The 11,205-nt window shown below is 48.9% G+C and overlaps 1 protein-coding gene across 3 annotated transcripts in view; it reads left to right on the forward strand.

The window, feature by feature from the left end:
* The first annotated feature begins 7,686 nt into the window (after positions 1-7,686).
* Positions 7,687-11,205, forward strand: part of PPARD (peroxisome proliferator activated receptor delta) — an 82,197-nt gene continuing 78,678 nt past the window's right edge. Inside the window, exon 1 of one of the 3 annotated variants that reach the window (XM_026482725.4) lies at positions 7,687-7,853. The gene's annotated coding sequence lies outside the window, so the exon portion shown is untranslated. The remainder of the gene's footprint in view (positions 7,854-11,205) is intronic. The other 2 variants (XM_026482724.4, XM_057304810.1) reach the window with 2 other exon arrangements.

Consider the following 11,205-nt stretch of genomic DNA (forward strand, 5'->3'; position numbering starts at 1 on the left):
TCACCTGACCGTGCTTCAGTCCCCATGTTGATAAAATAGGGATACTAATCGTACCTGTCTTATAGGGTCGTTGTGAGGATTAAGTGCTTGGCGCTCGAGCACGCACTATTATTAGTATCACCCAGAAGTGTTGACTGAGCATCTAGTCTATGCCCTGCAGTTTCCCTGCTTATTTCATTCTCGTGGCAACCCTGAGACGTGAATATTATTATTCTCGGGTTACATGTGGAGAAGCTGAGACCCAGAAGGTCAGGTAACTTCCCCAAGGCCTTCCAAACTCGCTTCTTTTCCCATATTATTTGACTCACTGACCTTGTCACCAAAGACAGAGATCTGAGAATCTAGGGTGCTCCTTCCCCCATCCCCCTCATGGTGCACAGCCCATCACGAAATCTGGTAGATCCTCCCTCACTCTCTCATTGCTATCCCTCCATCTCTATGGCCACGGCCACTGCCACGGCTAAGGCCTTCATATTCTCCTGCGTGCTCACCTTTGACTCCTTCTCCATCTTGCCGCATATCTAATCAGTCAGGTCAAGTTCACATTCCCATACGGGGCACATGAGGCCTGTGACGCCCTAGCCCAGGAGAGCTTCCCATGCCTCTGCTTCATCTGCTAACAGCTCCCTCCTTTTCCTTCCTCTGGGCGCTCACACTGGCTGTCCTACCCACCTCCCTTCACTTAACAGCCTTCATAACCAGATGCATGAGTTCCTTGAGGGCCCAGACATATCTTCAACTCACATCCCCAGTGCCCAGCACAATGCTTGGCTCTTAGCAGGCATGTAACAGGTGTTTGTTGAATGATTCAATTCTAAAAGGAATGTCTGGGTGTCGCGCAGCTTAAAAGTGATGAAGGAGCTATGATTTGAATGCAAGTCCATTCATTTATTCAATGAATTCTATATTAAGCTCTTCCATGCCAAGTATTGTGCTTCGTGCTGGCTACATGCACAGAACAAAACAGATGGAGTCCTTGCCCTCCTGCAGCTTATGTGCTGGCTGATATCAAAGCTCATTTCTTTTGCAAGGACACCGAGCCCTATTGCAAGGGACTTCATTACAGTCTATTTAAAGTGTCATTAAACAAAACCACCAGTATAACACAATGCATATTGTGGGATGGGAAGTGAGGTTCAAACTCTAAGGGTGGTAGGAATTCAGAAGAAAGGGAAGGAAGCGTTAGGTAGGAGCTGGGATTCACAATGGCCCTTAAAATTTTTCAAAAGAAAGGACAGTAGGAAAACATGGAAACAACATTAAGTAGAAAGAAGCATAACACATCTATGAGCACAAGAAATCTGGATTCTGGATGGGAAACCCTCCACCAGTGGGAAGGTCAATGGTGCTCTAATTGGAGGTGGGGTATGTCTAGGGTACAAGGAGCTTTAAGAAAATCAATTTGCAGATCCTCAACTTCCAAGTGTGCTCTTTACCAAAACTGCTGTCCTCTCTCTCTTTTTTTTTTTTTTAAGATTTATTTAATTATTTTAGAGAGAGAGAGAAGCAGAAGGAGAGGGAGAGAGAATGTCAAGCAGATTCCACACTGAGCGAGGAGCCTGATGCGGGGCTCAATCCCATGACCCCGAGATCACAACCTGAGCCCAAACCAAGAGGTGGACACTTAACCGACTGTGCCACCAAGGCGCCCAAAACTGCTGTCCTCTTTCACATTGTCGCCTTCCATACTTTCTGTAACAAGGCTCAACACTCCCTCACCCACTATCTTTCAATGGTGGACTGTCCAGGGAGGGAAATGCCCTGGAACACTAAACAAAGCAGCAATTTGCAATGCTGCTGGTGGCTGTGGGTGCTGAGAAAATGAATGGCTTAAAAGCTGGACAACAAATTCTTTTTGTTTTCAAGTCAGGAGGTTTCTAAATCTTTGCTTTCAAAACCTAGAAGGACTTACTTGCATTGTCAGCTGAAAAATCATCAACAATATCTTTTAGATCTTTGTAGTTTTTGTTTTTTTTTCCAGTAAACAACTGAGATTTAGATGCCAATGTATATCAAAATTCTCAATTCCCCTCTACTTACTGATGGAAATGAAAATGAAGTGTGAATGAAAACATGGGCCTGGCATTGATGCTGAATGCAGTCTTGTTCCAGCAATAAGTTATATTCAACTATGAACATATGAACTACCTGGGGGAAAAAAGCAGCCCATCGATTCATTACGAAATACATTTCCAGGGGCATCTGGGTGGTTCCGTTGGTTAAGCGTCTGCCTTCAGCTCAGGTCATGATCCCAGGGTCCTGGAATCGAGTCCCACATGGGGCTCCCTGCTCAGTGGAAAGCCTGCTTCTCCCTCTCCCTCTGCCCCTCCTCCCTCTGTTTGTGCTCCCTCTCTCTCTCTCAGATAAATAAAATCTTAAAAAAAAAAAAAAGAAATACATTTCCTGGGGCAGCTGGGTGGCACAGGTGTTTAAGTGTCTGACTCTTGGTTTTGGCTCAGGTCATGATCTCAGGGTCATGAGATTGAGCCCCAGTGTCAGGTTCTGTGGAGTCGGCTTGGGATTCTCTCTCCCTCGGCCGCTCCTGCTCCTGCTCTCTCTCTCTCTCAAAATAAATAAATAAATCTTTAAAAAAAAAATACATCTCCAATGTGTTGTTTGTGTTTATGTGTCATACTTACAAAAATCATAGTATTCATGTTATTTTGATCAATTGTGTATTACTAATTTTGTAATGGCCACTCAAACCAGAAAAAACTTTCTGATTTAGAGTTTTATAGTTAGGTGAAACTTAAAAACTTTCTAAATTCCAGGGTGCCTGGTGGCTCAGTCAGTTGAGCATCTGTCTTAGGCTCAGATCATGACCCCAGGGTCCTGGGATCAAGTACCGCCACCCCCTCCTTTGAGCCCTGCATTGGGCTCCCTGCTCAGTAGTGAGCCTGCTTCGCCCTCTCCCTCTGCCCCCCCACTTGTGCCCTCTCTCTCTCTCACTCTCTTTCAAATAAATAAAATCTAAAAAATTTTTAAAAATTTCAACGTATATACATATTTTGGTTGCAGAAATGTACGATATGGTAATCAATAAAAGACTTAAGCAAAAAATGTTACATTGATCAGATTTTTGAGGGGAACGTGGAATGGAAATGCAAGTACAAGGAGGAAAAGAGACTATGTAATTTTTTTATTGATAAAGAAGAGCTTCTTCATGTATTTTTAAGGGGTGATGGTAAGCATCATACCACTATGGGATTTGCATTTAAAAGGGTAGTAATGCAGTTTTATGTGAGAATGTCAATATTTTAGAATAGTAGAAAAGACACCCATTCTCTACGTTTTAAGTTTTAAACTAATGGCGAAAAATATTAGCTGTCACCTTAGAAATGTGCAAGGAGCTGCATAGTTATATATTCTTTTAGGAATAGAGAGGCAAAAAAATTTGAAGACTACTACCATGAAGATAGAAAGGACTAGAAAGGTAGAATGAGGCTGATTATAGACATTGTTGGAAACTAGGTAGAGTCTAGACTTGAGGTGGCAAGCCAACCCCTGGGCTTCGATTTTCCTTACCTGTAAATGGGGTCCATTCCAGGCTTTTGGATATTCTGTGACTGGCCACAGGGAGGCGTTGACGGTTGAGGTATGAGACACTGAGAGGCAGATCACCCTGATGCCTCAATACCGTCCACATTGGAACTGGCACAAAAGGCTCTCAGTCTTGAAGGACAGAACTAGGGGGCAGGAGAAGATATTTTCCAGTCTTTAATTCCAGGATTAAAAAGTAACTCTTCTTTCCTTTTCAACATCCCAGACAAAGGAGAGCGTATCCCATCTCTGATGCCGTCGGAGATCCTCACAAGCTCTGGAGACCACGTGGAGAGCACAGCCATTGTGGTCCCAAGTCATCCCGGTACGGCTCCTACGTGAGGAGGAGTGGGGAGGAGGGCGATAGGCGAGAGTGCAAGAGCCTTGCTGCAGATCGAGGCCGGGGTCTGCAAGATGCCTCCGCCTCCAACGCAGGGTGTCGTCTCTCCAGGTTGAAGAGGGGCCAGGGGAGAGTTGCCTCTCTGGCCCCTCCTGTAGGTGAGATGGGGAGGAACAGAAATACCAAGGAGGCTGATTTTAGGAGGCTAAGGGAGGCTCTCACCAACCAGCTGAGCCCTGAAATCGTTGGGGTGGAGCCTGGAATCTAATTCAGAGCAGATCTTCTTCCACGCGGTAAGTTATTGTTCAGTTCTACTGTAATCGGGCATCAGAACAGGTTTTGGTACCTGAGATCTCTGGCTGGTCTGGAAAGGGTTACAGAGGCTTGGCAGGGACCAACTTGTAGCCCTTTGAGCTGTGCCTGTGGACAAATCTGGTCAAAATGAAGATTCAAGCGGCACCTGGGGGGCTCAGTCGGTTAAGTGTCTGCCTTCCGCTCAGGTCATGATCCCGGGGTCCTGGAATCGAGCCCCTGCTCAGCGGTGAGTCTGCCTCTCCTTCTCCCTCTATGATCTCTCTCACTCTCGCTCTCTCTCAAATAAAAATTAAAAAAAAAAAAAACTTAAAAAAATGAAGATTCAAGAAACAGAAACTGACTGGTTTAGGTTTAAAAAAGTGGGGGGGGGCGGGAATTTATTAATAGAGTATGGAAGAGTTCCTGAAATAATTGGGAGGATGAGAGAAAGCCAGCTCGGAGGCTGTATAGTCAGGACCAATACCTCAAAGTAGGGCACCCAGCCGTGCTTCTGAAGACACCCCAGCTGCCTCGTCTGGGTACAGACGCTGCTGATTCCACAGCTAGTGTCTCCAGTGTGAGACGCCGCGCTTCCAACTGCAGCTTCTCACAGACAGAAATTAGGCGGAGCTGCTACTCTGCCACTCACCCAAATGGATTACGGGAGCGTCCCAGGTTTTCCTCTTCCCAACTTCCGGTGGCGCCTTGGTTGTATGGCGATGCCCCAGCTGAAAGGGGGGGGCTGGAAGTAAATGCCTGGCATTTTGGAGCCTCCATAGTGGGGAGAGAGGCTGAAGTGGGAGATTCCCCAAATATGGGAAGGTGATTCAGAAATGAGGTGGCGAGGGCCGCCTGGGTGGCACAGCGGTTAAACGTCTGCCTTCGGCTCAGGGCGTGATCCCGGCGTTCTGGGATCGAGCCCCACATCAGGCTCCTCTGCTGGGAGCCTGCTTCTCCCTCTCCCACTCCCCCTGCTTGTGTTCCCTCTCTCGCTGGCTGTCTCTTTCTCTGTCAAATAAATAAATAAAATCTTTAAAAAAAAAAAAAAAGAAATGAGGTGGCGAAAACCCAAGAAACCTTGAAGGGGATGGATATACATAAAATGGCACATTCTGAGGCTAGCCATCTGGTGGCAAAGGGAGCCATCATCATTTTATACGAGGAACTAGGGATGTTGTAGCTTGAGGGAGAAAGAATACAGGGGAATGGGATCAAACATCAGAAGGTATCTTACACGGACAACAATCTGACTTAGTTTACCTCCGAGGGAGAGGACTGACACTATGGGATAGGCACACTAGAGGATATAAATTTCTGCTCAATAGAAGGAAGATGTTTCCTTTTTGTTCTTAAAAAAAAACCAACCAACCCTGTTTCCATTATGAAAAAGAAATGCTCAGAATAAGAATGTAGAAAGATAATAACTCCTAGAAACACAACCCAAAGACAACTGCTCACAACATGTTAGTGTGTTTCCTTTCAGCTTTTTTTTTTTTTTAAGATTTTATTTATGTGACAGAGATAGAGACAGCCAGCGAGAGAGGGAACACAAGTAGGGGGAGTGGGAGAGGAAGAAGCAGGCTCCCAGCGGAGGAGCCTGATGTGGGGCTCGATCCCAGAACGCTGGGATCACGCCCTGAGCCGAAGGCAGACGCTTAACCGCTGTGCCACCCAGGCACCCCATCTTTCAGCTTTTTTCTATCCTTTTTTGTTTCCCAAACAGTATACATAGCTATATATGTCATCAGATTTTGCTTTTCCCCGCTTAATATCATATCATAACATTCCCCCCCTTTTTTTCCAACTTTACAGAGCAAATATCCCATCAGGAGCATACAACATTATTTACTAAACGTTTCTCTGTTGTTGACAATGACCTTAGCTCCAGGTTTTTGTTTTTTAAATAATATCACAATGAGCAATGGAATTATGTGGTCTCGATATGAAATACGTACTTATTAAATATAATACTCTCTATATATCTTTTTAATATAAAAATGAAATGAGGTGGAACATATAATATCTTGAGAGAACTCCCAGAATTTCTCTTAGGAATGGAGCTATTTTTATTATGAGACATAAGCCTCTTAGGGGTAGAAAGTAAGATCTTTAGGGCATGAGTGTTAGCAGGAACCCTAGCAATGAAGAATAGGGTTAAGTTCTCTATCTGCCTGGAAATCAGGAAGAATTTTACTCCAGAGAAGGTGGGCTAGAGGAGAGAATGGTGGGGCAGGGAGGAGAGGTAGGGATTCGGAAGAGGGCAAGACCCTAAGCGGCGAAGGGCCAGTTAGAAAACATCAAATGGATTGTTCAGAAAAGACTCTAAAGAATGTCTGGTGTGTGAGTCTAAACTGTTTGCGATGCATCATGTGACCCTGCTCTGGGGCCCAAAGCATCCTAACGGTCTTCTCGCCCATGAATGTTCAGTGTGGGAAGATGTGTGGGCAGTCCTCAGGAAGGGCTGACTTCCATCTCTACATTTTTGAACTGTACCACTGCAACAGCCGGGCAGAAACAAGAGCCTGGAGGCAGCAAGATTTAGAAGAACACAAATCCCCAGAAATTTGCTGAAATCTAGGGGAGGCTTTGACCTCCACAATTTACTCTTACTTCTATCTCGAAGGGCAAGGAGGTTGACGTCTGAATTACAAAAGTAATGCACATTTATTTCAAAAAGTACAAAAGAGAGAGAGAAGCAGAAAAAAAAATCCCTCAGGGCTCTATCCTCCAGACATCTGAGGGTGTGGCCTGAGGAATGTATTCGAGAGTAAAGAGGTAACCTTGACTTTAAAGATGGTGTTGAGAAGGGAGTTCATTGCTCATACCTGTGAGTCAAGTTTTGTTCCTCGCCAGATGACAGACCCAATTGCTTTCATACCATCTCCTAGCTGCTAGGTATCTTTTTATGGTATATCTGAAGGGACAGGTTTGGGATAACAGGTCCCTCCCAGGTCTAGAAAAACTGGATTAGGAAGCAAGAGCAAACTTGCTACAACAGTAAGGAGGATGCTCCCCATTTAGTTGAGCAAGAATATTACATAAGTACCTAGGAAGATAGGTAAAAACTCCATAACCAGAAATTTCTAGTTGCAGAAGCCTGTCAAGGGAAGAAAGCCCTTTCATTAAATTAGGCAGCACCGACTCCTCCAGAGGAGTTTGGAGACCCAGGTTCTAACGCCAGCCTTGCTTCTCACTGCAAGTCACTCATTTTCTCTGGGACTGTTTCTTCAGTGGAAGGACGTGCAGGCTGTATTAGACGACCTCTAAATTCCCTTCCAGCTTTAAATTCCCTTTTGTGATACTTGCAGGACTTGTTTTACTGGCCCTGGAACATCCTCCTCCTCCCTGCTCCTCCCTCAGCTGCCGCGCCCGCATCCCGCACCAGAGGGCGCTGCAGGCGGGCCCTGGGTAGCGTGCGGAGGGCGGAGTGCAGAATCAGGGGAGTCTCCAGAACGCGCGGTGATTGGCCCCGGCCGGGGCGGAAGGGGGCGCGGAGAGAAGGGGGCGGCCCCGAGCTGCGCGGTGACGTCAGGATGGTGGGGGCGGGTCCGGCCCGCGCAGCGTGTGACGCCGCGGCCGCCGCGGAGCTGGGGATTAATGGGAAAAGTTTTGGCAGGCTTCGGAGGATCCTGCGGAGCCTGCGGGACGGCAGCGGCGGCGCGGGAGGCGGCCAGGACAGGTCAGTCCGGGTCGGGGGAAGCGGTAGGCAAGCGGCAGAAGGAGGCGGCGGGCCCGGGCTGAGGCGGCCCACGGGGCCGGGGCGCGAGGCCCGGCGGGGAGTGGGATGGGGGGAGCGGCAGGGGTCCGCGGGCCGAGCCGCTGCGGCTTCCCGAGACCCCGGCCCCGGCCGGTCCGCGGTGGGTTGTGGCTCTCCTGGCGCCCCGCCGCCCCTAAGCCCCCGGCCTTTTGGACACCCATCACTGAGCCCGAACTGCGGGCCTCCCCCACCCGACTCTGTGCCCCCTCTTGGGCCTAGTGGCTCCGTCTCCTCCCACTTCTGTGTCCGAGAGCAGGGTCTAAGGCTCGGGGTCCTCTCCCATTCCCTGCCGTTGCCTCCGAGCTCTTCTTTCATCCCTTCTCTGGTGTCTCCAGAACCATTGCCCTCTCTACCCAGGGTTTCCTTGGGGAATCTTCTCTGTCTTGTTATCTTTATCTCCTGCCTTCGTCCTCCCATCCTTGAGCTCTCTGTCTTTGCCCTCTTTTCCCAACACTCTCCCCTCCTTCCCCCGTTGCCTGACCCCTCTCAGGATTAAGGCTCCCGTCATCTTCGCGGTGTTACTAGTTTTTTTTCAGCCCTTTGCCAGCAATCCCTGTCTACCTAAGTCCCTTCTACCCTGGCTACCCTCAGAGGCCCTATTTTTGCCTGTCTCTCTAATTTCCTTCTGATTAAGCCTTGTCCCCTGCATTCCTGTCACCTGCCTCCCATTCCCTCCCAGTCCCTTGCCTCTACTTCAGGGAGAAGCATTAGCTCCACACACTACTCTGCTTTCCCTTGACTTGCTATTGAGATATCAATGGGGTGGGGTGGGGTGGGGGGTGTCCCGCCCCTGATTGAAGTAAGGGCTGTGGTAAGTATCAGGCATGTCTGTGTGGGGGCATTTACTTGGGTGTTGCATCAGGGATGGTGTCCAATTTGTAGACCATTCTAATCTCAGCTTTTTAATACTTCCCCTTTATGGGTCTGTTGACTTCCAGGAACCCTTGGGGAGAGAGCAGCCGCTGACTTGGGTGTGTGCCAGGGGTGGCTGGAGGCCTCATCCAACTCTTTTCCCCTTCCAGGAAACAGGGCTCTGTGTCTTTCCACTCTGGATGTACCAAGCACAGTTATACCATGATACTCCAGATTATCTCTGCCCTCACTCCCACCCTCCACCCTGTGCCCCATCCTGAAGAGCTAAGAGGAGTCTCCAGAAGTTGTGCCCCAGAGAATGCCTTAACCTTTTTCCTCTGTACTGACTCCAAGACATTTTTTTCCTACTTGAGTTTTGAAATAGATTGCTAGCCCGATAGCCCTGGGGCTGGCAGGCATCTGTCCTATTTGTTACTGGTCACCTGAACCAGCTTCTGATTTTCACTCGTGCATCTCTGATCCACTGGATGTTAGGGCCTCTGATATGAGTCACTGAGCAGGTTCTCTCGAAGGTTCTTCTCCCTCCCATTTTCCTTGAGAGCTTAATTTCCTGGGGATCCAAGAGGGAGGCTGACCCTAAGTTCTTATCCTTTCCCTGTCGGTGGATATCTGCCTGGGGAGGTGGTGGGGCTGCATTAGTCAGACGGTGTCAGGAATTTGAGTGGCTTCTAGTCACAGAAATATCTTCTCTGGGGCCAAGAGAGCCCACCGCCTTCCTGGTGTGTGGGGGGGTTTAACCTTCTTGTCGGGCAGAAATTTCTTTTCAGATGCCTTCAATGTGAGCTCCTTTATTTGGCTTTGGTCCCCTGGAGAGATCTTTAGGAAATAACATTATCCTCTGTTTCTGCCCAGTCTGATCTTGGAGGATTCTGAAAGCATGACCCACTCTCACGTTTAGAAATGAAGGCCTGTTGTTTCACCTGGCTCCAGGTTTCTAGGTCTCCTCTTTTGAGGATTGTGCTCTCTGTCTTTGAGCCAGAATTGGACACAGAATTGGCAACCTTCAGGAGCTGTGGTGGAGAGCCAAGTGAACCAGCTTCGACCAGACTTTAAAGTTTTGGAATCCTCTTGTGCACTGACCCTTTTCTGTGAAAGGAATAAGACTGTGGATGTCTGAGCCAGTCCTCTCTCCACTGACCCCTGAGCCCCTTCCTAAGTAGTACTTGGGTGGGATTTGGGCAGAATGAACCAAAAGGGGTCCCTTGTTCTCATGAAGAGCATCCATCCAGGGTTTTAATGGGTCATTCTGATGAAGTTGAGGTCGTGTGTTTGGCAGTAAGTTACCCCATCTCTGACTCCCAAGGACTTCACCTGACTTTTTTGAGAGGTTTGCTACTCCTCTGCCTTTGCATACCCATCAGTGGTACTCTCCACTGAGGCCGTAGGGAAGAGGGGCTTAAGAAGAGGTGGAGCCCAGTCCTTACGGAGCAGCTTGGGCCCCACCAGCTCTGGCTGGATAGCTTCTTGCGGTTTATCCACCCTGTGGCCTTGGTGGATGGTCAGGGTTATCGATGGCCAGTTCCCATTTGGTGAGTTTTGCAGAGTTTGGGTCAGCCCTCTGTCTTTTTCAAAGGTGTGAGCAGTCAGGCCCCTGACATTATTCTACAAGGGGGGTAGCCCATCAGCTCCTTAGTTTAATGAACTGTTCTTTTTGTTTGGCTCTTTCTTGCCTCTCCACCACTGTTTACTCCTTTGGTGTATGCTTCTGCCCTTCAAGAAGAACGGCCCTTACCCCATCTGTGGTTCCTCAGATCTCTTCCCTAAGGGCCTGATAGAGGCTAACCAGGGTTGCTCACTGGCCTGGGAAGCATGTAGCCTTCTGCTTTGGACAGATGCAGCCATTCTGGCTGTTGTGCAAGCTGTCCTGGGGGCCTGCAGATCCCGGCACGTCCTGGGACAATGCGGCTCCTTTTGATCAGAAGGAGTCGGACCTGTTGCTTCTAAAGGCCTCAGCTGTAGAGCCTGTCACTGCGGGCCCCCTCCCAGGGTGTTCCCTGCTGGTGGGGAGCTAAATTGCAGGCCCTGCCTCCAGTGCTGGAGTAGGGCCTGGAAGTGCCAGGACTTGCCCCACTGCCCTGCACTGTCCATGCTGGGGTCACTCTCTTCTTCCTCCCCGCCCAGCGTCTCCACGGACTTTGTCTGTCCCGCCAGGCTCCGACTTGTGTCATGTCAGAAGTTCTGTGTGTGCTGCCCTCGTCTGTGCCCCGTTGTCCCAGATGGCGCAGTGGCTGCTTCTTGCAGATGGTGTGATGTCCCTGAGCATTTTGCTGTGCCTTGGGTCCAGGGGGAGGAGCCACTTGCAGCAGCTGCCTTTCACCATGTCAGAGGAGAGCTGGGCACTTGCTCAAGCCTGGCAGGGAGGAGATGGCCCCTTGCATCAGGTTTCAGCCATGTGGGTCTT

Source organism: Ursus arctos, unplaced genomic scaffold, assembly GCF_023065955.2.
Source record: "Ursus arctos isolate Adak ecotype North America unplaced genomic scaffold, UrsArc2.0 scaffold_31, whole genome shotgun sequence".
Classification (NCBI taxonomy): Eukaryota; Metazoa; Chordata; class Mammalia; order Carnivora; family Ursidae; genus Ursus; species Ursus arctos.